Here is a 27,187-nt window from a genome sequence, read left to right as displayed (position 1 = left end):
TGGCAGACATTACAGCAAGCATTAGGAACTCGTCTAGACATGAGTACTGCCTATCATCCACAAACTGATGGGCAGAGCGAAAGGACGATACAAACGCTTGAAGACATGCTACGAGCATGTGTTATTGATTTCGGAAACAGTTGGGATCGACATCTACCGTTAGCAGAATTTTCCTACAACAACAGCTACCATTCAAGCATTGAGATGGCGCCGTTTGAAGCACTTTATGGTAGAAAGTGCAGGTCTCCGATTTGTTGGAGTGAGGTGGGGGATAGACAGATTACGGGTCCGGAGATTATACAAGAAACTACCGAGAAGATCATCCAAATTCAACAACGGTTGAAAACCGCCCAAAGTCGACAAAAGAGCTACGCTGACATTAAAAGAAAAGATATAGAATTTGAAATTGGAGAGATGGTCATGCTTAAAGTTTCACCTTGGAAAGGCGTTGTTCGATTTGGTAAACGAGGGAAATTAAATCCAAGGTATATTGGACCATTCAAGATTATTGATCGTGTCGGACCAGTAGCTTACCGACTTGAGTTACCTCAACAACTCGCGGCTGTACATAACACTTTCCACGTCTCGAATTTGAAGAAATGTTTTGCTAAAGAAGATCTCACTATTCCGTTAGATGAAATCCAAATCAACGAAAAACTCCAATTCATCGAAGAACCCGTCGAAATAATGGATCGTGAGGTTAAAAGACTTAAGCAAAACAAGATACCAATTGTTAAGGTTCGATGGAATGCTCGTAGAGGACCCGAGTTCACCTGGGAGCGTGAAGATCAGATGAAGAAGAAATACCCGCATCTATTTCCAGAAGATTCGTCAACACCTTCAACAGCTTAAAATTTCGGGACGAAATTTATTTAACGGGTAGGTACTGTAGTGACCCGAACTTTTCCATGTTTATATATATTAATTGAGATTGATGTTTACATGATTAAATGTTTCCAACATGTTAAGCAATCAAACTTGTTAAGACTTGATTAATTGAAATAGGTTTCATATAGACAATTGACCACCCAAGTTGACCGGTGATTCACGAACGTTAAAACTTGTAAAAAAAAACTATATGATGACATATATATGGTTATATATATAGTTAACATGATATTATGATAAGTAAACATATCATTAATTATATTAACAATGAACTACATATGTAAAAACAAGACTACTAACTTAATGATTTTGAAACGAGACATATATGTAACGTTTATCGTTGTAACGACATTTAATGTATATATATCATATTAAGAGATATTCGTAAATCATAATATCATGATAATATAATAATTTAAAATCTCTTTTGATATTATAAACATTGGGTTAACAACATTTAACAAGATCGTTAACCTAAAGGTTTCAAAACAACACTTACATGTAACGACTAACGATGACTTAACGACTCAGTTAAAATGTATATACATGTAGTGTTTTAATATGTATTTATACACTTTTGAAAGACTTCAATACACTTATCAAAATACTTCTACTTAACAAAAATGCTTACAATTACATTCTCGTTCAGTTTCATCAACAATTCTACTCGTATGCACCCGTATTCGTACTCGTACAATACACAGCTTTTAGATGTATGTACTATTGGTATATACACTCCAATGATCAGCTCTTAGCAGCCCATGTGAGTCACCTAACACATGTGGGAACCATCATTTGGCAACTAGCATGAAATATCTCATAAGATTACAAAAATATGAGTAATCATTCATGACTTATTTACATGAAAACAAAATTACATATCCTTTATATCTAATCCATACACCAACGACCAAAAACACCTACAAACACTTTCATTCTTCAATTTTCTTCATCTAATTGAACTCTCTCAAGTTCTATCTTCAAGTTCTAAGTGTTCTTCATAAATTCCAAAAGTTCTAGTTTCATAAAATCAAGAATACTTTCAAGTTTGCTAGCTCACTTCCAATCTTGTAAGGTGATCATCCAACCTCAAGAAATCTTTGTTTCTTACAGTAGGTTATCATTCTAATACAAGGTAATAATCATATTCAAACTTTGGTTCAATTTCTATAACTATAACAATCTTATTTCAAGTGATGATCTTACTTGAACTTGTTTTCGTGTCATGATTTTGCTTCAAGAACTTTGAGCCATCCAAGGATCCATTGAAGCTAGATCCATTTTTCTCTTTTCCAGTAGGTTCATCCAAGGAACTTAAGGTAGTAATGATGTTCATAACATCATTCGATTCATACATATAAAGCTATCTTATTCGAAGGTTTAAACTTGTAATCACTAGAACATAGTTTAGTTAATTCTAAACTTGTTCGCAAACAAAAGTTAATCCTTCTAACTTGACTTTTAAAATCAACTAAACACATGTTCTATATCTATATGATATGCTAACTTAATGATTTAAAACCTGGAAACACGAAAAACACCGTAAAACCGGATTTACGCCGTCGTAGTAACACCGCGGGCTGTTTTGGGTTAGTTAATTAAAAACTATGATAAACTTTGATTTAAAAGTTGTTAATCTGAGAAAATTATTTTTATTATGAACATGAAACTATATCCAAAAATTATGGTTAAACTCAAAGTGGAAGTATGTTTTCTAAAATGGTCATCTAGACGTCGTTCTTTCGACTGAAATGACTACCTTTACAAAAACGACTTGTAACTTATTTTTCCGACTATAAACCTATACTTTTTTGGTTTAGATTCATAAAATAGAGTTCAATATGAAACCATAGCAATTTGATTCACTCAAAACGGATTTAAAATGAAGAAGTTATGGGTAAAACAAGATTGGATAATTTTTCTCATTTTAGCTACGTGAAAATTGGTAACAAATCTATTCCAACCATAACTTAATCAACTTGTATTATATATTATGTAATCTTGAGATACCATAGACACGTATACAATGTTTCGACCTATCATGTCGACACATCTATATATATTTCGGAACAACCATAGACACTCTATATGTGAATGTTGGAGTTAGCTATACAGGGTTGAGGTTGATTCCAAAATATATATAGTTTGAGTTGTGATCAATACTGAGATACGTATACACTGGGTCGTGGATTGATTCAAGATAATATTTATCGATTTATTTCTGTACATCTAACTGTGGACAACTAGTTGTAGGTTACTAACGAGGACAGCTGACTTAATAAACTTAAAACATCAAAATATATTAAAAGTGTTGTAAATATATTTTGAACATACTTTGATATATATGTATATATTGTTATAGGTTCGTGAATCAACCAGTGGCCAAGTCTTACTTCCCGACGAAGTAAAAATCTGTGAAAGTGAGTTATAGTCCCACTTTTAAAATCTAATATTTTTGGGATGAGAATACATGCAGGTTTTATAAATGATTTACAAAATAGACACAAGTACGTGAAACTACATTCTATGGTTGAATTATCGAAATCGAATATGCCCCTTTTTATTAAGTCTGGTAATCTAAGAATTAGGGAACAGACACCCTAATTGACGCGAATCCTAAAGATAGATCTATTGGGCCTAACAAACCCCATCCAAAGTACCGGATGCTTTAGTACTTCGAAATTTATATCATATCCGAAGGGTGTCCCGGAATGATGGGGATATTCTTATATATGCATCTTGTTATTGTCGGTTACCAGGTGTTCACCATATGAATGATTTTTATCTCTATGTATGGGATGTGTATTGAAATATGAAATCTTGTGGTCTATTGTTACGATTTGATATATATAGGTTAAACCTATAACTCACCAACATTTTTGTTGACGTTTTAAGCATGTTTATTCTCAGGTGATTATTAAGAGCTTCCGCTGTCGCATACTTAAATAAGGACAAGATTTGGAGTCCATGCTTGTATGATATTATGTAAAAACTGCATTCAAGAAACTTATTTTGTTGTAACATATTTGTATTGTAAACCATTATGTAATGGTCGTGTGTAAACAGGATATTTTAGATTATCATTATTTGATAATCTACGTAAAGCTTTTTAAACCTTTATTGATGAAATAAAGGTTATGGTTTGTTTAAAAATGAATGCAGTCTTTGAAAAACGTCTCATATAGAGGTCAAAACCTCGCAACGAAATCAATTAATATGGAACGTTTTTAATCAATAAGAACGGGACATTTCACAAACGAAGATGAGTTAGGTTCTTAAAATTGGTCAGCTGTTAGGGGACTCATATACGGAGCCATAGCCACTGACTATACGTCTTTTCGATTTACGTAGAGGTCGTAGCAGCTGACCGAAGTCAGCCTATTGTTTCGATCTCTATTCTTGTCGAACTTACTTAGCTTTTATGTTAATGAACGATGATGATAACACTTAAACTTATTTTATGTACTATTAGAATTTATAAAGACAACCTACTGACCTAGTAACCTTTGATTTAGGTTGACGACCTTTCGGACCGACTTACTACTTGCGTACTTTCATTACCGACTTTACCGCTTTTATCACTGTGAGTTATAGCATCCCTTTTTACTTTAACTATTTTGGGACTGAGAATACATGCGCTTTTTACGTTTTACATACTAGGCACGAGTACTTAAACTTTATATGTGCGTGGGTTATACAACGGCATAAACATTCCCCTTAGCACGGTAACGTTTAGTCATTGGTTTTTGAACCGGTGAACGCGAATCTTAGATATGGATCCATAGGGTTTGACATCCCCACTCGGGCTAGTCGCGCTAGCATTTAACGGGTGTTTAATACTTCGTGAACATACGCACTCGCCAAGTGTACTTTCAGGGGGTTATAAACGTTAAGTCTAGTTACCGGGTGCCCACGGTTATACATATACTTTTCATACTGTTTATTACACTGAAATCTCGTGGCCTATCTTACGTTACTGTTACAACTTAAACTATAGCTCACCAACATTCGTGTTGACTTTTAAGCGTGTATTTCTCAGATGCCTAGAGGTTTATTGCTTCCGCTGTTAGAATTGCTGTCTTGCTGTTAAGGACCTGCAGTATTAGTTATCCGCTGCATTACTAGAGATGTCTCATTCATGGAACTTTTCTGTTGCATTCGTAGTTTATGTTAATTTCAAACAATGGCTTTGTAACGACCTTAGGGTCAAATAATTATGTTTATGCTCCTATTCGTAGGATGCGCGCTATCTTTTGTAAAACGTTATCTTTATATGAATGCAAATCGGTTTTCAAACAGCATATAGTGTTTGACCATGTAATGATCCTGTTGATTGATGATCCGTACACGATGGTTTTGTACGGGATGTCACAGATGGGGTTGACTAGTTGACCTAGTCAACTAGTTTGGCCCCTTGGCAACTTCGGTGTAGCGACCCGACCAAATCATGTTTGACGGCGCCGTCTACTTAGGTCCCGTTACGTGGTCATAAGTCTTTAAAACAATGTTTGACCAAAAGATATGTCGCATTCATTTCAAATGTAAAGATTTTTCAAAGTTTACAAGAATAGTTCCACCACAAGTTACGTTACAAAGTTATAAGTACAAGTGAAACTTATGCGACACAATTTAAAAGTAGCCAAAAGACGCTCCATGCATGCATATATATACTCGACATCTAATGCAAGTATCAAAATAATGAGCGGAAGCATGTATCATGTATCGTTCAAGGACCTGAGAAAAACATAGAAATCTGTCAACGAAAACGTTGGTGAAATCATAGGTTTAAGTAAGTAAGTACAAGTGAACCACAAGATTTGCATCAATGAAATAATAGTAATACATTCCAAAAGTTTGTTTCACGAGCACCCAATTATCAATGCTTAACATTTCTCCCATTGAACCCCATCACTTAGTGCTAGAACATACACTGTTTCTCGAAAATATATTTCATTCGTAAACGGTAGCGAACCGTTTGAATGAGGGTTTGTCAAACCCATATGGATCCATACAACATAAGTTCTCGCTTACACCCGGCAAGTGTAACTAATGATAATCGAATTGAGGATTTTGTTCTAAACTCGTATGTAGAATGTTTGTTTTCCTGTACTTGTGTTCACTTAGTAAAGAAATGTTTATGTTTTCTCATCCCAAATGTAAGTTCAAAAAGAGTAAAAGTGGGACTATGATCTCACCTTGAGTGCACGAGTAGTAAAGTACTTTAACAAGTAAACGTGTGCAAAGAACAATGCTAGTCTTGACCTAAACAATAGGTTGTATCAATAACGGTAAGCACGATAGGTCAAAGATGTTCAATTAGTCCTATGGCTCGTTAAGACTCGATCATAATAGCATGTGAATCAAATTGTCATGTTTCATGCAAGGTACAAGTATAAAAACATGTTAGAACGATTGCACAATTATTTGGTTAAGTTTGATTAAAAGTCAACTTGGTTGGGTCAAAGTCAACGGAAAAGTCAACGGGGTCGGGTTGGGTATCCGACAATTTTTCTAAGTTATATAATCATATATGAGCATGTTGGCCAAGTTTCATGTTAATCGGAGGTCCGTAGCATAGCAAACATTTTTATGTCAAATGACCAAAGCAAACAGCCAGTTTTAGTACAATGGGACGGCGTCCCAAATGGCTAGACGGCGTCCCACAATGAAGGGTGGGACGGCGTCCTGATATCCTAGACAGCGTCTAGGTTCAAAAGGTGGGACGGCGTCCCCAGTATCTGGACGGCGTCCTGATCGGTTTCCAGGCCCTGTTTGCTGTATTCCTCAAATGGACGAACCAAAACACAAACAATCACATTTTATGATCCGCAAACAATTAGAACATGTATTTTATATCATCGGAAAGCTCTTTCGACAAGGAACGCAACTAAGCACTTTTCATCAAGCAAAAACATCATATACTATAACCGAAATCCTGCCAAGTGATCAATAGAGGTTTATTTTCAAGTTTCAAGTTTATCAATTGCAATTTAAGTTTCGGGAATCCAATTTATACATATGATATGCCGTTTTGAAGGTAATGAAACATGTAATACAACTAAACACTTATCAATAACATTAACAAGCATTCAACGCATCAAAAGTTCGTTTTAAGAGTTGTCAACCCTAACCAAAAGTTCACAAAATCAATAATCGCGTTTATGAAGTTTCTTTAATCAATCTATACATCAAAATGAAGCTAATGATACTAGTAACACTTTTAAAACATGCACATTAACAATCTAATAACATTTGATCATCCAAAATCAAGGATTTAGCAAGTAATTTTCATAATGAACTAGTTACACCAAAAACAACAAATCGAGCATACAAATTACATACACGACATCACAATGAGCCATAGACACTAATTAACATACTTTTAAGTCAAGAACACAAATTTAAAGAAAACTAGTGTTTTAGAAATGTTACCCAAACGAGATGAAGTTGGTACCAAAATGAAGAGGATGAAGAGAGGATCACGAATATGTAATTTATTTTGTTGTAAGCATCCTAGATCGAATTTAGATGATGATTGAATGAATTTGGAAATTGGGTGTGTTCTTGCTAGAGAGAAAGAGAGAGAGAGAGAGATGGTTGAATGGTGGTGATTGGGGTGGACTAGGTGACCTAGTCAACTAGTTTGCCCCGTGTCAATTTTAGTCCCTCGAGTTTGTAGTCGGGTGCGGAAAATACCTAAACGGAATATTTTAAAACGCGTATTAACGGGAGATGTTATAAACATATAACGGAGTTTAAATTAGTATAACGGAAAAGAAAACGGAAAAAGACGGGATGTTACATTCGGTCCCTTGAGTTTGAAAGTAGGTGAGTGAATTAACCGAACGAATATTTTAAAAATGCTAGAGTAACCGGGAGATGTTATAACCAAATAACAGAAATATTTAGAATGTTAGTCAACGAAAGGTACGAATTTAGATAACAGAAGATATTATCTATAAAAAAAAGACGGGCGTTAAAATAATTTAACAGAAAAATGCGGGATGTTACATTACCTACACCTTAAAAGAAATTTCGTCCCAAAATTTAGTTGGAAGTAGTAGTCGTTGTTTCTCCCTCGAGATCTTGTGTTGCCAATTCTACGGATAAGTGAAGGTACTTCCTTGGGTATTTCAACAAACTTCAAAAATTGGGGTTTTACTTTGTTTCAAAAATTTGGTTTCACGATTCATAGTTTTACTTCGAAAACTGGTCCTCCTAGGAAGTGAAGTTTATGATCGATAGTAAGTTTATCGAAGAGGATAACAAGTTCTTATTACGCAAGACACGTCTTTAAGTTTGATACACAGAATGTAGGGTGAACGGAATTTGTTTGAATTGGGAATTCGAAACGGTAAGTAACGGGTCCAATACGCCCCAAGATTTCAAAAGGATTAATGTATCGCGGATTTAGCTTCCTACGTTTCCTGAAACGGATTACACCTCCTCAAGGTGCGACTTTTAACATTACACGGTTTCCCACTTGGAATTCGATAGGTTTACGTCTAACATTTTCATGGCTCTTTTGGCGACTACGGATCGTCTTGGGCCTCTCTTGGATTTGAATGATCTTAACGGCTACTTCATGAATGAGTTCGAGTCCGGTGATTTGATTGTTGCCTACGTCAGCCCAACAAATTGTAAAACGATAACTGCGGTCATATAAAGTTTCGAAAAGGTGCGGCGTTAATACACGAAAGAAAATTATTGTAGTACTAGAATTCGGCTAAAGGCAAATACTTTTCTCAAGTAAATCTGAAATTGATAATACAAATTCGTATTACGGTTTCCGAGGTTTGAATCGTATGTTTGTTTGGTCTTTCGGTTTGTGGTTGATGTGTTGTACTCATGTCTAAACGTGGTCCCGAGGCTTTTTGTAAGGCACTCCGAAATCTAGAAGTTGAACGAGGATCTCGATCCGAAATGACGTACATTTCTGTAAGGTATATTTGAACAAGTTTTCTTTTCTCAAGAATTTCGCGCCGCGGAAGATTTATCGGTTTTCAAAAACGTTTGTTAGAGCAAGTTTCTTATCGGGTTCTGAAAAACGTTCCTTAGGACTATTCACCCTCATGGCGAATACTAGCATAACGTGAAGAGTCTCTCTCTCTCCATTGAAATTAGATAAAAGATTTCCTTATACGGAAGTACGAGTGTAATGCGAGAGAAGTTTCCGCCTCGATGTGAGCATAACAAGCATATTGTAGTTCATCGATAAAACTGTACAAAGACGAGATAGTTTACACGTGTAACATATGTTTGAAGTTGAAAGAATTTGTCATCCATTCGGAAGCATAAATATGGTTCGACAATAATCAAAGGTGTGTCCCTGGTATAGTTGTTATCAATATTCTCGGAGTTTTCGGATGTCCAACAAGAAAAATGAAGTCATGTACATGGCACATGGTGGTGATTAGGTTGATCGAGTCAAATCACCATCACATGTCATTAGAACTTTGGTATGACTTACTATAATATAACCACGTTGATTGAGTGTCGTTATATTATACCAACTCATACCTCCATTCCCACATCACTCCATAAATTCAAGTTCGTGAAATCCTGAAAATTTAAAATGAACAAAGTATAGCGTCATCACTAACGTGACTCGTATTTAATCAAAAGAATTTGTGCAACTCTGAAGAAGCGTCTCCCGAGGGAAGTGTATAAATGATTGTTCACGTCAATGCGGTTCAAGTTAAACAATAACGTCTTTAGGCACGAAAAGAGTAACGAATTATGATAACGAGTAGTACGTAACCGTAGTGATAAGTAGTGATGACGATACTCATCTAAAGTAGTGGTGGTAACTTTACAACACTTGTGGATAGTAAGCCGGGACGGTGACGAATAACAACCGAGGAGACAGAGTTCCCGAACTAGTGTAACTAATGAAGTCGTCGTCATCCTTATGCGTATGAATCTTGAATTTACGTGTGTTACCAGAAAGTGGCAGAGTACTAGTTCGTATGAATGAAAATTTGGTACCATTTAGGAGTTCACCTAAGGAGATTCAAGTATATATGCACAAGTAGTCAAGTAAGTGCTATCTATAGCAAATGTATGTCAGAATACAATGGCTAACAATCAGTGGCGAAGCCAGGATTTCCGATAGATGGTGTCAACAATGTTTAGTGTTCTTAGCACGCTTTAAACGGTTATACATTCATGTAACTACCATCCTTAAATTAATTCGTAAATGCTATGTATAACTATTTAAAACACGTCAACGACTATCGTTATCAAAATCTTATTATCATTATTATACAGCTAAAAAATATCTACTACTTCCCAATAGCAACGGTTTGTTTTAATACCTAGTACTATATTAAATAATAAATAATGGACCTGATACTAATACGAATAAATAATTTGGGCTTTGTTTTTTATCTACTTCGATTTTCAAACCTATTTTCAACCACTAAAAGAACATCGCAGTAAATAATAGAGAGTGTCTTAATGATATTTTTTATTTAATTAGAAAAGGGCTGGGGTCAAAGTTTCACAAAATTAAAACTTCAAGCGTATCATCAAATATAAAACTACAGGCCCTATAAATTTCAATGGTGTCAACTGACCCCACTAAAGTACATGTGGCTCCGCCACTGCTAACAATCTGGTTGTAGTCTAGATTCACTAATGCGTCCTAACGACTCTGTCAGACACACTAATGCATATCCTAGTTCCCTACAACCAACGCTCTGATACCATCTGTAGCGACCCGACAAAATCGTCATTGACGGCGCCGTTAACTTAGGTCCCGTTACGTGGTCATAGTCCCTAAATGAGACGCGTTTGACCAAAAGTATGTCGCATTCATTTGAAACGTATGACTTGCAAATTTTTAATTTACCAAACGGTTCGACAACAAGTTTAAGTTTACAAAAGTTGTAAAGTATAAATGAAATAACTTACGACATAATTTGTTAAAAATCACGGTTGCTATAAATAGCGTAAGTATGTATGTATGCTTGACTCCAAGCAAGTAATCAAAGTGTATGCATGTATGCTTGACCCCAAGCAAGTATAAGTGTACGCGGAAGCATGTATCAAATAGCCATTCATGAACCTGAGAAACATATAGAAAACTGTCAACAAAAAACGTTGGTGAAATCATAGGTGTTTGTAAACGTTGTTTTTGAACTACAAGATTTCGTATAGTTGATTATCCAAATCATTTATATTCCAAAATAAGTTCGCGAGCACCCAATTATCAAGACTTAACTATTTTGCACCCTGTTACGTAGTGTTAGAACATACACTAAACTCGAAAATATATTTCATTCGCTAACGGTAGCGAACCGTCCGAATGAGGCTCGTCAAGCCCATGTGATCACATAATATAAGTTCTCGCTTACACCCTGCAAGTGTAACTAATGATAATTGAATTGAGGCTTTTTGTTCTAACTCACTGTGGAATGTTTATTTTCGTACTTGTGTTCAAAGTATAAAATATGTAGTATAAAACCGTATATGTTTCTCATCCCATGATTTAAAAGTATAAAAGTTGTTGAAAAGATGGGATTATGATCTCACCTCGAGTGCACGAGTATAAATGTACTTCACAAAGTAAACGTGTGCATGAAAGTTGTTTAGCCTTGACCTAAACAAGTACGTTGTATCAATTAACCGGTTATGACACAAGGTAGGGCGAAATGTGTTCAATTAGTCATATGGCTCGTTATGACTCGATTATATATAGCATGTGAATCACGTTGTCAAGTTTCATGCAAGAATCAAGTATAAAATAAGATTAGAACGATTGCATAAGTGTTTGGTTAAGTTTGGACAAAAGTCAACTTTGGTCAAGTCAAAGTCAACGAAAAAGTCAACACGCTCGGGTCGGGTCCCGAACTATTTTTCTGAAGTTTTTAATCATATATAAGCATGTTAGAACAAGTTACATGTGAATCGGAGGTGCGTAGCATAGCAAACCTTTTTCGTAAAATGACAAGGTTGATCAGTCCCTGAACACGGCCATTACCGCGCCGCGACAAATGAGGGCCGCGCCGCAACAATCAACGTGAACCGGTGCCTGGTCAGTTTCAATTGTTCAAGTCTCAACCAAAACTTCAATTAAGCACAATTCACAACCCGTAAACAATTAAAACGCATACCATATATCATTGGAAAGGTAATTTGACGAGCAATACAACTAAACACATTTCATAAATCAAATCCATCATTAACAACAATGAAAACCTCAATAAATGATCGTTAAATGTTCATAATCAAAGTTTCAAGTTCATAAAACGCATTTCTTGACTCGGGAATCCAATTTACACATACGATACGCCGTTTTGATGGTAATGAAACATACAATACAACTAAACACTTACTAACAACATTTCATAGCATTCAATGCATCAAAAGTTCATTTTAAAAGCTATCAAACCCTAACCAAGAATCACAAAATCAATAGTGATGTTTTCCAAGTCAACCTACACATCAAATTGAAGCTAATAATGCTAGTAACACATTTAATACATGAACTTTAACATTTAAACAACATTTAATCAACCAAAATTAAGGATTAAGCACACCCATTTCAAGTTCATGCTAGTTTATGCAAAACAACAAGATCGAGCAATTAAATCTTATATTCATGCTAGACACGAGCCATAGACACTAACTAACACCATTTCAAGTCAAAAACACGAATTAGAGAAATCTAGAGTTTTAGAAATGTTACTCAAACGAGATGAAATTGGTACTAAAATGTAGAGGATGATGAGAGGATCACGAATATGTAATTTGCTTTGATGTTTGCTTGCTTGAATTGATTTAGATGATGATTCTTTGAAGGTGTTAAAAATGGGTTCTTGAGCTAGAGAGGAAAAAGAAGGAGGGAGGTGGAAGTATGAATGAATGGATGAGATGGGGTTGACTAGTTGACCTAGTCAACTAGTTTGGCCCCTTGGCAACTTCGGTCCCTCGAGTTTGAAAGTGGGTGCGTGAATTAACCGAACGAATATTTTAAAAACGCTAGAGTAACCGGGAGATGTTATAACCAAATAAAGAAAATATTTAGAACGTTAGTCAACGAAAGGTATGAATTTAGATAACGGAAGATATTATCTAAAAAAAAAGACGGGCGTTAAAATAATTTAACGAAAAAATGCGGGATGTTACAATTTAAGGCTAAATGATCTTGGTCATGTATAACTATTTTGTGATAATCAATATGCTCTGCACATTGCATCCAATCATGTTTTCCATGCTAGACCAAAACATATTGAAGTGGATTATCACTATGTTAGAGATCAACTGATGTTTGGGGATGTTAAGACTCAATATGTTTCCACAAAGTCACAACTTGCAGATGTATTCACCAATGTTGTTCCTACTGAACATCATTAAGTTTTACTACACAAGTTAGGAGTTTAAGATTCATTGCACTCCTAACTTGAGGGAAGTATTAATGTCATTGATGTGTGCGAGGTGTACTAGGAAATAGTATTATATTTTTGATACGAAAAGCGATACAGATTACACAAGTTTTAATTATTTATTTACAAATGGGATATACCTAAACCTTGCTACAACACTATAGGCGGTGTACCTAATCGTAGAGTAGTATAGTTTTTAGTAAGTCCGGTTCGTTCCACAGGGAGCTGGCTTATTTCACACTATATTTTAAACAATTATATTCGTACAAAATATATTATATTAATAATATATAAAAGGGGGTTTTACCGTTTAATGACCGGTTTGTCGATTTTATATTTTAAGCAAAGCGTAAAGTAAATGACAATATTTAACTAACAATATAAAATAAATAACAATAATTAAAATGACAATAAATAAAAGTACGAGGAAAAATGAAATAAAATATATTATGCTTATTTAAACTTCCGTAATCATGATGTTTGACGTGTTGATTTTAGTTTTATGCCCATGGGTTAATTGTCCTTTGTCCTGGATTATTTAATATGTCCGTCTGGTTTTTGTCCATAACAATCCATCGGTCATAAATTTAAAGTGCGAGTGTCCTCGTCAAATTATCCTTATACCCGAAGTCAAATATTCCAACTAATTGGGGACTTAAACTGTAACAAGGTTTTAATACTTTGTTTAATAATTACACCAGGTTATCGACTGCGTGTAACCCAAGGTTTTAATACTTTGTTATCAATTATGCCAAGTGTCCTTGTACATAATTTCACCCCTGTTTTAATAATTCCATAGACTATTAATCCATTCCCGTATCCGGTTAAATGAACGATTATTCGTACATATAAATATCCCGCCCATCGTGTCCGATCGAGTGTATGTGGTTATTTATAGGTACGTCCAATTGTAAATCTTTATATTAAAATTAACAAACTATCATTTAGTTAAACAAATATAAAGCCCATAAATAGCGAATAATAAAAAATGCGATAAAATAAACTTGCGATAATTAAAAAGTACGATAATTAAAAGTGCAATTAAATACAATAACAATAAAAATGCGATAATTAGAAGTGCAATTAAATATAAAATAAAGGAAATTAAATATGAAATAAAAGAATTATGCTTATTTAAACTTCCGTAATCATGATGTTTGACGTGTTGATTTTAGTTTTATGCCCATGGGTTAATTGTCCTTTGTCCTAGATTATTTAATATGTCCATACGGATTTTGTCCATAATAGTCCATCAGTCATAAATATAAAGTGCGAGTGTCCTCGTCAAATTATTCTTATTCCCGAAGTCAAATATTCCAACTAATTGGGGATTCGAATTGTAACAAGGTTTTAATACTTTGTTTAATGAATACACCAGGTTATCGACTGCGTGTAAACCAAGGTTTTACTACTTTGTTAGCAATTACACCAATTACCCTTAAATGTAATTCACCCCTGTTTCAACAAGTCTATTAACTATTAATCCAGTTCCGTATCCAGTAAAATGAATAATTATTGGTATTTATAGATATCCTGCCCGCCGTACCCAGTCAAGCGTATGTGGTTATATATAAATACGTTGAATTATAAGTTTGTATATTAAATTAACAAGGTATTGTTTAATTAATATAAAACCCATTAATAACCCATAGTCTAATTTCCACAAGTGTCGTTCTTTTATCCAAACCCCAATTATGGTACAAAGCCCAATTACCCAATTCTAGTAATTAGCCCAACATCATGATTACTTCGGATTAAATAAGCATAATAATAACTTAGCTACGAGACATTAAATTAAAAAGGTTGAACATAACTTACAATGATTAAAAATAGCGTAGCGTTACACGGACAGAATTTCGACTTATACCCTTACAACATTCGCTAACATACCCTTATTATTAAGATTAAAATTAAAATTAAAATTAAAATTAAAATATAAATATAAATATATACGATATAGATAGAGAGATGGATATATGATGATTAAAAATGCTCAGAATTCGGTTGCTTTTATACGGAGTTTCAAATTTTGGGGCTCCGCGACTCGCGGCCCTTTTGGCCTTCAAACTCCGCGAGTCGCGGAGATTGAAATTACAGCTCAGTCCCTTTTGGAGTCTTTCTTGCCGACGGTTTTAAATATTAATATAATATATATATATATATATAATTTTTAAGAATTATTTATATATTATATTATATTTATGTGCATAGTTGACTTGTAATTTTTAGTCCGTTGCGTCGAGCGTTGAGAGTTGACTCTGGTCCCGGTTCCGGATTTTCGAACGTCCTTGCGTACAATTTAATATTTTGTACTTTGCGTTTTGAATCTTCTACTCTTGTAATTTCGAGACGTTTCTTATCAATAATTGGAACCTCTTTGATTGTATTTTGTACTTTTGAGCTTTTTGGTCGTTTGCGTCTTCAATTCGTCGAATCTGTCTTTTGTCTTCACCTTTTATTATTTAAACGAATATTACTTGTAAATAGAACAATTGCAACTAAAAGCTTGTCTTTCTTGAGGAATAATGCTATGAAATATATGTTCGTTTTTAGCATTATCAAATATTTCCACACTTGAGCGTTGCTTGTCCTCAAGCAATATCGTCTTGAAATACTAGAATCACTTCTTTATTCTTCACACTTTGTACATCAGTGATTTCTATACGGCGGTATAAACAATGGTAGTAACGATATGGTTTACAGTCCCACATGACTATAAAAATTTAGATCCATTAAGGAAATTGGATCTTTATGAAAACATTTGATCTTTTGAAAATTAAATCTAGTTTTTACCCTAGATAAGTTTTCCGGAATAACCCTTTACCGGTGTTTGCAAAATATTTTTGTGGGTTTGGTGGGTTTCAGATTTAAAAATTTTAGCTCAAAACTTATGGTTTTGTGTCACCCACTTGCTAACCTTGTATTTGGAAAGCAACACATCCAGTTTACTTGTCCCGTATATTACCTTTCGGTAAACTACCGTCCGGTTGTAAAGGAAAGCGTTGAACAAGCAACTGTTAAGGCAATGTCCCCTGACATGCTTTTAATTATGGTCTATAATGTGTCGGACGCAATTACTATCCTTGGTAGGAGCAATAGTAAAGCTCACCCTTATGATTTTTCAGTCTGGCACAAGGTTCTGTCTTTGACCATGCTATGCAACCACCGTTCTTACGGTTGACACCCGATTTAGTTCAAGTGACCTAATGAATTCCAGGTGAATTCCTAGGATTTTACGTTCAATGGTAATGAACGCATTGAAAATGGGTTTTTAGAAAACAAATCGGTTTGGAATTTTGATCAAAATATTTTCTCGTTTAAGCTCGAGTTTAGATATCATTGAATTCCATGAGTTTGTAATTCTCAATCTTTAAGGTCAATCTCAAGGATTGAGTAATATCAGGCTTAAAAGCTGATTTTTGATCTTTTAAGGAGATTATCCTTTCTGGGGATCTGATTCATTAGTCTTATCCAGCTAATTTGCATGGTGCCCCCCCATTGTACGAGATAAATCCTTCTCATGGTTAGGATAAATCTGACCACTTGGCGACCCTGTTTAATGCTGAGGTCCGTGGATTTCCTGCTGATTTTAGTGATGACTTTTCTAGATTTTTCGTCAACCTACAGCTGGTCTGGACGACAACTTCATGACCTAAATCAAGAAGCGCGTTTCTTTTTCGGAAGACTTTACTTCCTTTTAATGATGGAATTGATTCATCGTGTAGATCCATCTTTCTTTTCTTTCATCGGGTAAAACAGTTTAGTTTAGTCCAAAGCAAAAGTATTTTCAGTTATTTGTTACCGAAATATGTGACATATGTTTAAGATAACTTGGTAAATTTTCCCACACTTAGCTTTTATTTTCCTTTTTATCGTCCTCTATTCCATTTTAAATGAATTTTAACATTTTGGTTTGTTTCTCAATTTATGTCCTTTTCGAGGTTACAATAATTTCGGTGTTAAAACCTAGTTTTATCGTTCATAAATATGTATAAACATGATTTTGAGTTCATTTAATTGAAAATTTTGTAAAATTTTACTAGAATTGGGTAGTCAGTATATAAGACTAGGGCTGTTCTTTATTATCAGAGAGCACTAGATTCTAATACAACTACTGCTTTACTAGTATTTCTAATGGAAACCAAGTGTATAAAGTAAAAATTTTAAAATCCGAAAGAATTTAACCTCTTCCCACACTTAAGATCTTGCAATGCCCTCATTTGCAAGAAATCAGTAACAATTTAAATTATTGAGGGTGATTTGTGTGAAAATGATTAAATTTTTACCAAAGTTTCCAAATATATTGGCGTTTGTTTGCTGAATGATAAATGGTGCACATCATTTGTTCATTCCGTCTTGTTGTTATTTCACATATATTTTGCATCTTGTCGTCAAAATTAGTTGCTTTTGCTGAACTTAATGCCAGTCTTTGAAAATGCGTTGTTTTACCCTGTTGTGTACATAAGATAAACTGCAAACATATATACATATTTTTGAAGTTTGGTATATTACCCCACATTCAAAAATTATTAAAATCTAAGAATAAAAGTTAGAAAATTATAAAAACTATTACAATATTAACATAAGTATTAAACGTATCAACATTACAAATTACAAAATAAATAAAACTAAGTATATATACGTAAAGCCTGAGCCATGTCTAGTAAAGATATGTAGCGCATCGAACCTCCTAACAAAAATCTAATAAAAGATCGATCGGTTAAACTAGCTACCCGATCATTCAACTCTATACTACACAACAATTCTTCACACCATACTTTATATACAGGTCTACGCATGGTGAATAAACGTACCCAGTCATTAAAAGTAGAATTACCATACCTCTGTACAAGTAATTCTCTAATTGGCCCGGCCAATTCTACAGCTTCTAAGGGTCCCCATTCTATGACCCTAGGTACCTCAACAACTTTAGAATGAAGAGTATGCAAACCCCTTTGGTATTTTGGATAATCTATCCAAAGTCTGTCAAATCTCAGGTTCGGGTGCAACTCTTCCAAGTGCATATCAGAAAATGTCATGACTGGATGAGGTATATCCTGCTTGTAGTAGTTATCCACCTCCTGTTGTTCCGCATTCTCAGCAGGAGCATTGCGGGCTTGGGATGAAGATTCACCCCTTTCAGTCTGCAAAACACATCAAACACAATTTTTGTGCATCCAAATATGCATTAGTGTCAGCAAAATCATCAATCAAAATAATTACAATGACATGATCAATTTATATCAAACTTAAGCTCATTTTCACATTTTTATCAAATCTACACTTTTTCAAATAAGCATATACGAAAATGTTCGCCAAGTTCATAAGCATTCAACTCGAATAACATGTCAAAATAATCATTACTAGCAATTAAACAAGTCTCAAATGGCATTATCTTTCAAAAATCAAGTTCATGAATTTTAGACTTGAAAAAGTCCACTTTAATTCTCAAAATCATGTTTAGGCTCAAAGTTTGGATCATTTAACTACCTAAACATGTTACACTACTTAATTTAGCAACAATTCATGACAAAAATCGGCCATAACCTATTTATATCAAAAAGCCCCAAATTTGCTCAAGAACACAAACCCTAGATTACTCAAAATTTGAAGTTTAAGGCTTCTAATCTTGTTAAATAGCATCAATCTAGGTTATACAAGCATAATACATAAACAATTTAAGCCTAATTACACTAAAAAGCATCAAAATCAAATTGGGGAAAAAAATTGCTCAAGAACACTAATTTCGGATTAAATGGTGTTTAGGTGTAGAAATTTACCGTTTTTCTTGAGTAATTCCTTGATAGCATCCTTCTCAACATGATTTTAGTAAAAGATTTGATGATTAACGGTTAAAAATTGTGATTTTGGGGGTGTATTTTTGCAGTTTTTCGTAGTATTTTCGCTGTGTTTTGTGTTGTGGGTTGGACTGATCTGTTTTTTTACATTTTATTTTTTTTTCTGTGTTTTGGTCCCTCCGCGACTCGCGGTGAATTACCCTTCAAACTCCGCGTGTCGTGGAGTTTGCTTTTTTTTTTATATATAAAATCATTAACTTATAAAACAATTAATTTTTAAAATTTTGTTTTCCTTGTTATTTAGGACGAGGTCGTTTCGGATCGATGTCCTAGTCCGTCCTTCGACAAAATTTTAAAATTTGTCTTTTTGTAGCGATTGTTTTAAAAGCTAAGATTTTTGGGTTTTTTAATTTTTTTGGCATACTTTAATTCAATAAGATTAAAAATAATGATAATAAAAGTTCTCGTCCCTCCCTCGGGTAAAGCAATTTCGGTTCAAAGACCTAGTCTTCAACTTACGATGAATTTTAAAAATCATATTTTTAACTTAATGAGATAAAGTAAATTTTTGTTTTTAAATTCACACAATTTAAATATAAAATTCAAAATTAATATTAAGAATTCACACCAAACTTAAAATTTGAAATGCATAAAATTAAAAATTCATATTTTAAAAATTAAAAATTCACACCAATCTTAATTTAAAAATTCATATTATAAATTCACACCAAACTTATATTAATTTTTTAAAATATTTACAATTTTAAATATATTGATTTTACAAAGTTTACAATATTAATTTACATGGTAAAAATAAAATTAAAAATCTTTTTGGCTTTTTATCCCACTTTAATCAATCAAATATTATCAAAAATATGCGCCCCTCTTTTCGGTAAAGTAATTTCGGTTCCAAGACCTAATTTAACTCATGACGAATTTTTGAAATATTTTGGGTTGATTGATTAAAGATATTTATACCTTAAGAATAAACGTTAAATTTTGCAGTGATGTAATAAATTTTTTGAATGATATCAATAATTTCGGTCGCCAAACCTAATTTTATTCAATACCAATTTAATACTTTATAGCGAACAAATTAGCGTTTATTATCAAAAGGTTAAAAATAAAAATAAATAAAATAAAAACTGTACAAACATACCTGTGAAATAGATTTCTTAGTTATATGATCTATCCCATTCATAAGATAGTCGGTTTAATTGGTTTTCCATGGCTACATAGGCGTAACCTCGAGCATTCAGCGTCTTTTCTTCTAAACATATGAACGGTCCGTCTCTGCATAAAGTAACAAATTCGGTATTTGAATAGGTTTGATTATTTGAACATTTACCTCCATGTGACCATTTTCCGCATTTGTGACATCTTTCTAGGTGTCGTGCTCTTCTTTTCGCTGCGGATTTTGATTTTCCTTTACCAAATTGTAACTTATTATCTTCGCATCTGGATTCTTTTCTAACTCCGTCCATTCTTTCTCTGATTACTGATACTATTTCACTCGGTAGTATGTCATTATTACGTTTAGTGATCAAAGCGTGTAGCATTAGACCATGGTTTAGTTCACAGGCAGTCTTCATTTTGTAAAAACCTAAAAAAAATAAAAATTCAGAATGGGGGGAGAAGACTAGTTCTTTAGGGTCTGCTAGGGAAAGACCATTCGGGTTCCATTTTCGAGAACTACACGAAAACAGACAATCTAACTCTAACAGAAATACATATTATCCTTTAAAGACTTGATTCTCCCCACACTTAGTTAGCTGTGGTGTCGAAATTGTGATTAACTTCGTTGTCGACTTCCATCGGACCATGTATGTAATGTTTAACTCTGTGACCATTAACTTTAAATTCAATCCCATTTGAATTTATTAATTTTATCGTTCCGTATGGGAAAACTCTTTTGACTATGAATGGTCCAGACCATCTTGATTTCAATTTTCCAGGAAATAGCTTGAATCGTGAATTGAAAAGAAGAACTCTGTCTCCTTCTTTAAATTCTTTTGAACTTCTGATTCTTTTATCATGCCATTTCTTCGTTCTTTCTTTATAGATTAACGAATTTTCGTATGCTTCATGTCTTAATTCTTCTAATTCGTTTAGTTGACTTAATCGTAGACGTCCGGCTTCATGTAAATCAAGATTACATGTCTTCAAAGCCCAAAATGCTTTGTGTTCAATTTCTACTGGAAGATGACATGCTTTTCCATAAACAAGTCTAAAAGGTGTGGTTCCAATTGGAGATTTGTAGGCTGTTCTAAAAGCCCAGAGTGCATCCTCCAATTTAATGGACCATTCCTTCGGATTTGATCCTACGGTTTTCTCTAGAATACGTTTTAAAGCTCGGTTGGTATTTTCAACTTGTCCACTTGTTTGTGGATGATATGCGGTGGAGATTTTATGAGTTACTCCATATCTTTTAAGAACTTTCTCAAGTTGATTATTACAGAAATGAGTACCCCGATCACTTATTAAAGCTTTCGGTGTTCCAAACCTTGCAAAAAGACGTTTTAAAAAGTTGACTACAACTCGTGCATCGTTAGTTGGGAGAGCTTGTGCTTCCACCCATTTAGATACATAATCAATGGCTACGAGTATATATAGATTATTATGAGATTTTGGAAATGGACCCATAAAGTCAATACCCCAAATGTCAAATATTTCACATACTTGAATGACATTTTGTGGCATTTCATCACGTTGACTTATTTTTCCGGCCCTTTGACATGCATCACAGGATTTGCAAAGAAGGTGTGCGTCTTTGTAAATTGTAGGCCAATAGAATCCAGCATCATAAACTTTTCTTGCTGTTAGTTGAGGCCCATAATGCCCTCCTGTTGGTCCTGCGTGACAATGGTTTAATATTTTACTAGCTTCATCTCCAAATACACATCGGCGTATTATTCCATCTGGACAACTTTTAAACAGATGTGGATCTTCCCAAAAATAGTGTTTTATATCACTGAAGAATTTTTTTCGTCTTTGGTACGATAATCCTTTTTCAAGGAATCCACTTACTAAGTAGTTTGCATAGTCTGCAAACCATGGAATTTCTTTATAATCTATCTTCAATAGATATTCATCAGGAAAGTTGTCTTGTATGGCCGATTCATTTAGAACTTCTAATTCGGGATTTTCAAGACGAGAAAGATGATCAGCGGCGAGATTTTCTGCTCCTCTTTTATCTCGGATTTCAATATCAAACTCTTGTAAGAGTAAGATCCAACGGATTAATCTTGGTTTAGCATCTTGTTTCGAAAATAGGTATCTAAGAGCAGAATGGTCGGTATAGACCACCGTTTTTGCTAGAACGAGATATGATCGAAATTTGTCAAAAGCAAAGACAATAGCAAGGAGTTCTTTTTCAGTAGTTGTATAGTTCGTTTGTGCTCCTTGTAACGTCTTACTAGCATAATATATAGGTTGAAATCGTTTTTCAATCCTTTGTCCTAAAACGGCTCCAATTGCAAAATCACTTGCATCGCACATTAGTTCAAATGGTAGATTCCAATTTGGTGTTATCATGATCGGCGCATTAGTGAGTTTTTCTTTAAGAATATTAAAAGATTTGATACACTCATCTAAAAAGATGAATGGAGCATCCTTTTCTAGGAGTTTATTCATAGGAGTGGCAATTTTAGAAAAACCTTTTATGAAACGTCGGTAAAAACCGGCATGCCCTAGAAAACTCCTAACTCCTCTAACATTGGTGGGATGTGGAAGTTTAGCAATTACATCTACTTTAGCTCTATCCACTTCAATTCCTTCTTTTGAAATTTTATGACCAAGAACGATGCCTTCTTTAACCATGAAATGGCATTTCTCCCAATTAAGAACTAGATTTGATTGTTCGCATCTAATAAGCATTCGTTCAAGATTAACTAGACATGATTCAAATGTATCACCGAAGACTGAAAAGTCATCCATGAAAACTTCCATGCATTCTTCTATCATGTCATGAAAAATCGCCATCATGCACCTTTGAAAGGTTGCAGGGGCGTTGCAAAGTCCAAATGGCATGCGTTTGTAAGCAAAAGTACCATAAGGGCACGTGAATGTGGTTTTCTCTTGATCCTCGGGTGCTATTGGAATTTGAAAATATCCGGAAAACAATAGTAACTATTTCCGGCTAATCTTTCCAACATTTGATCTATAAAAGGTAAAGGAAAGTGATCTTTTCTGGTGGCGTCATTTAATTTTCTATAATCAATACATACACGCCATCCTGTTACGGTTCTAGTAGGAATAAGCTCATTTTTCTCATTTGAAATGACAGTCATGCCACCCTTCTTAGGCACGCATTGAACTGGGCTTACCCATGGACTATCAGAGATTGGATAAATTAAACCTGTATCTAGCAGTTTAATAATCTCTTTCTTAACTACATCTTGCATATTAGGATTTAGTCTTCGTTGGCGTTGCACATACATTTTATGACCTTCTTCCATAAGGATTTTATGTGTGCAATACGAAGGACTTATTCCTTTAATATCATGAATCTTCCATGCAATGGCTGGTTTATGAGCTTTCAACACAGAAATGAGTTGTGATTTCTCATTTTCAGTAAGAGAAGACGATATTATTACAGGTAATTCAGATTCACCATGTAAATAAGCGTATTCCAAATGGTTTGGAAGTGGCTTTAACTCTAATTTCAGAGGTTCTTCTATCGATGATTTATATCGATATCTGTCTTCTTCTTTTAGCATTTGAATTTATGCTGTTGTTGGCTCATATCCATTAGCTATAAGTGTATCTAACATTTCAGCTTCATCAATTGGTTCATTACCTTCTCCTAAAGAACATTCTCCCGTTCCTTGTAATTCTGGGAATTCTTCTAATAATTCTGCATGTGCATCTATAGTTTGAATATAATAACATGTATCATCTGCAGATTGTGGTTGTTGCATTGCTCTATCAACTGAAAAGGTAACACTCTCATCCTCTATACTTAGGGTCAATTTCTTACCGAACACGTCTATCATTGCTTTAGCCGTGTTTAAGAATGGTCTTCCTAATATGAGAGGAACTTGAGAATCTTCTTCCATGTCCAGAACAACAAAATCTACTGGAAATACTAAAGTACCAACTTTAACTAGGATGTTCTCCATTATCCCTCTAGGATATTTTATTGATCTATCGGCTAGTTGTATGCCTATTCTGGTTGGTTTCAATTCTCCAAGGTCTAGTTTAGCGTATAGTGAATACGGCATTAAATTTATACTAGCACCTAAATCTGCCAATGCTTCTATTGAACTAAGACTACCCAGAAAACATGGAATTGTGAAACTTCCTGGATCAGATAGTTTTTCTGGTATCTTATTCAACAGCACTGCTGAACAATTAGCATTCATAGTAACAGCCGAGAGTTCTTCCATTTTCTTTCTATTTGAGATTAGATCTTTCAAGAATTTAGCATATCTAGGCATTCCTGAAATCACATCAATGAAAGGAAGATTTACATTTATCTGTTTAAACATATCCAAGAATTTGGATTGCTCGGCTTCAAGTTTCTCTTTCTTCATTTTACTCGGGTAAGGAAGTGGTGGTTGGTATGGTTTAACATAAGGTTTAGCCTTAACTTTGTTATCTTCATTAACCTTTTCAACTACCGGTTCTTTTTCCTTATCTTGATCAGGTTGTGGTTCTTGTTGAGTAGGAATAGCTTCATCAGAAGTTACAGGTATTTCAGGTGGTTTAAGTGTTGTACCATTTCTTGTGGTAATGGCTTTAGCTGTTTCATTCCGGGGGTTAGTATTTGTATCACTAGGTAGAATTCCCGGTTTTCTTTCACCTATTAACCTTGCTAGGTTACTTACTTCTTGTTCCAGATTTTGAATAGAAGCTTGTTGATTTCTAAATGCTTGAGCATTTTGTTCATTGGTTTGTTTCTGAGATGTGAAAAACTGCGTTTGAGTTTCAACTAGCTTCGTCATCATATCTTCTAAATTTGGCTTTTTATCATCGGTTTATTGTGGTGGTTTGTTTTGAAAATTAGGTCTTTGCTGGTTGTAAGTATTATTGGATACTTATTGATTGCTAGGACCTTGTTGGTTGTTGTATGGAATATTTCTGTTATAATTCTGGTTTTGATTGTAAATTGGTCTTGGCGGTTGATAATTATTCTGATAATTATTTCCAGGCCTTTGGTTTATATATGAAATATTCTCTCTTTGTTCCATTGTTAATTCAATACTGAGACAATCTTTTGTCAAATGTGGTCCTCCACACTGCTCACAACTAATTCGTATTGAGTGAATATCTTTAGTCATCTTTTCCATTCGTCTCTCCACAGCATCTATCTTTGCGGAAATGGAATCTAAGTCATGGCTAGAATCGGCTCTAGCTGCTTTAGATGATCTAACGATATCTTTTTCTTGGTGCCACTCATGTGAGTGGGAAGCAGTGTTATCAATAATTTTGTAAGCATCAGTTTCGGTTTTCTTCATAATAGAACCACCAGCTGCTATATCTATGTCTTTCCTTGTAGTGATGTCGCATCCTTGGTAGAATATTTGTACTATTTGACATGTGTCTAAACCATGTTGCAGACATCCTCTTAACAACTTTCCATATCTTGTCCACGCCTCATATAGAGTTTCATTTGGCTTCTGTGTGAACGTAACAATTTCTGCTTGAAGTCTTACGGCTTTAGATGCCGAAAAGAATTGTTTAAGAAATTTTTCAACTAAAACGTCCCATGTATCAATCGCCCCTTCAGGTAACGACTCCAACCAATCTTTGGCTTCTCCCTTTAAAGTCCAGGGAAATAACATGAGATATATCTGTTCATCCTCCACTTCTCGGATTTTAAATTGTGTGCAGATCCTATTAAAGGTACGTAGATGTTTATTTGGATCTTCCTTCGGCGCACCACTAAATTAGCATTGATTAGTCACCATGTGTAGAATTTGTCCTTTGATTTCATAATCTGGAGCATTAATGTCTGGATGAGTAATTGCGTGACCTTGGCCAGTGCGTTTAGCTCTCATTCGGTCTTCCATACTTAAAGGTTTCAGATTCTCCATAATTGAATTTGTTGAATCGGAATCACTAGAGGATTCTGATTTAATGGTTCGTTCCTCAACAATCTCTGTTTGAATGATTGGTGGTTCCGGAGGAAAATTTAATGGTTCAGGATCTACGAATCGTTCCTGAATATTCTCCGGATTCTCAATTGTGAGGTCGGGTTCAAAAAATGGATTATCGGAAATTTGAACTGAAGTACTTGGTCGACTGTATGACGATTCTAAATAAAAATCAACGGTGGTAATATTTGCTAAATGTCTTGATCTAGTTACAGGTGGTGAACGTATAAAAGGTGGTGAACGTCTTGCTCGGTGCATTCACTGAATATCCTATTAGTTTTTAAAAGGAAAGAAAAATTATAATAAGTTATCCAATCAATAGACTTTTCTGATTTTGCCCACGTTTCGAATAGCCAAAAGATGCAGCAGAGGGGCAGGATTCGTTTGGTCTCAATATAATTGAGGACTGTTTGGCTCCAATAACCCGGTCCACATACAAATCCAACTATTACTACGAACCAGAAAATTTTGATGTCTATCAATTTAACCACTTAAAATAAATTTTCGTAATTTTAAGAAATTTAGATAAGAAGTAGAATAAAAATCTATGTCCTAAAACTAGAATAGCGAGAAATAAGAAAGAAAAAGAGCTCGTCGAAAAAGGTCGAAAAAGAAAAATAGTTGAAAAATAAAAGGTGACGGAAAAATAAAAGAAACTTATAAAACTTAAAAATACTTGACTAACCTAACCTTATAACTACAACTGACTTAAAATTATAATCGCAAATTGAGATTACTAATTGGAATGATAATTGATACATAGGTAAAAGTCGTCTAAAAATATTAAAGCTTACAGGAAAAACTATATCCCAAAATAACTTAAAAAGAAACTAAACTTAAAAAGGCGTCGCAAAATTCTAAAGCACATAAATCTTAGTCTAAAGAAAAAGCACTTAAGGAATTCTACGGCAAAGCCTAAAAATCTAGAAGTAAAAATAACTATGGTAAAAACTAAGTTTAAAACTAAATATGAGCTAAAAATACAAATATTACGCTAAAACGATTAAAAAGGGAC

Source organism: Rutidosis leptorrhynchoides, chromosome 2, assembly GCF_046630445.1.
Source record: "Rutidosis leptorrhynchoides isolate AG116_Rl617_1_P2 chromosome 2, CSIRO_AGI_Rlap_v1, whole genome shotgun sequence".
Lineage (NCBI taxonomy): Eukaryota > Viridiplantae > Streptophyta > Magnoliopsida > Asterales > Asteraceae > Rutidosis > Rutidosis leptorrhynchoides.
This window is presented reverse-complemented; position numbering follows the sequence as displayed.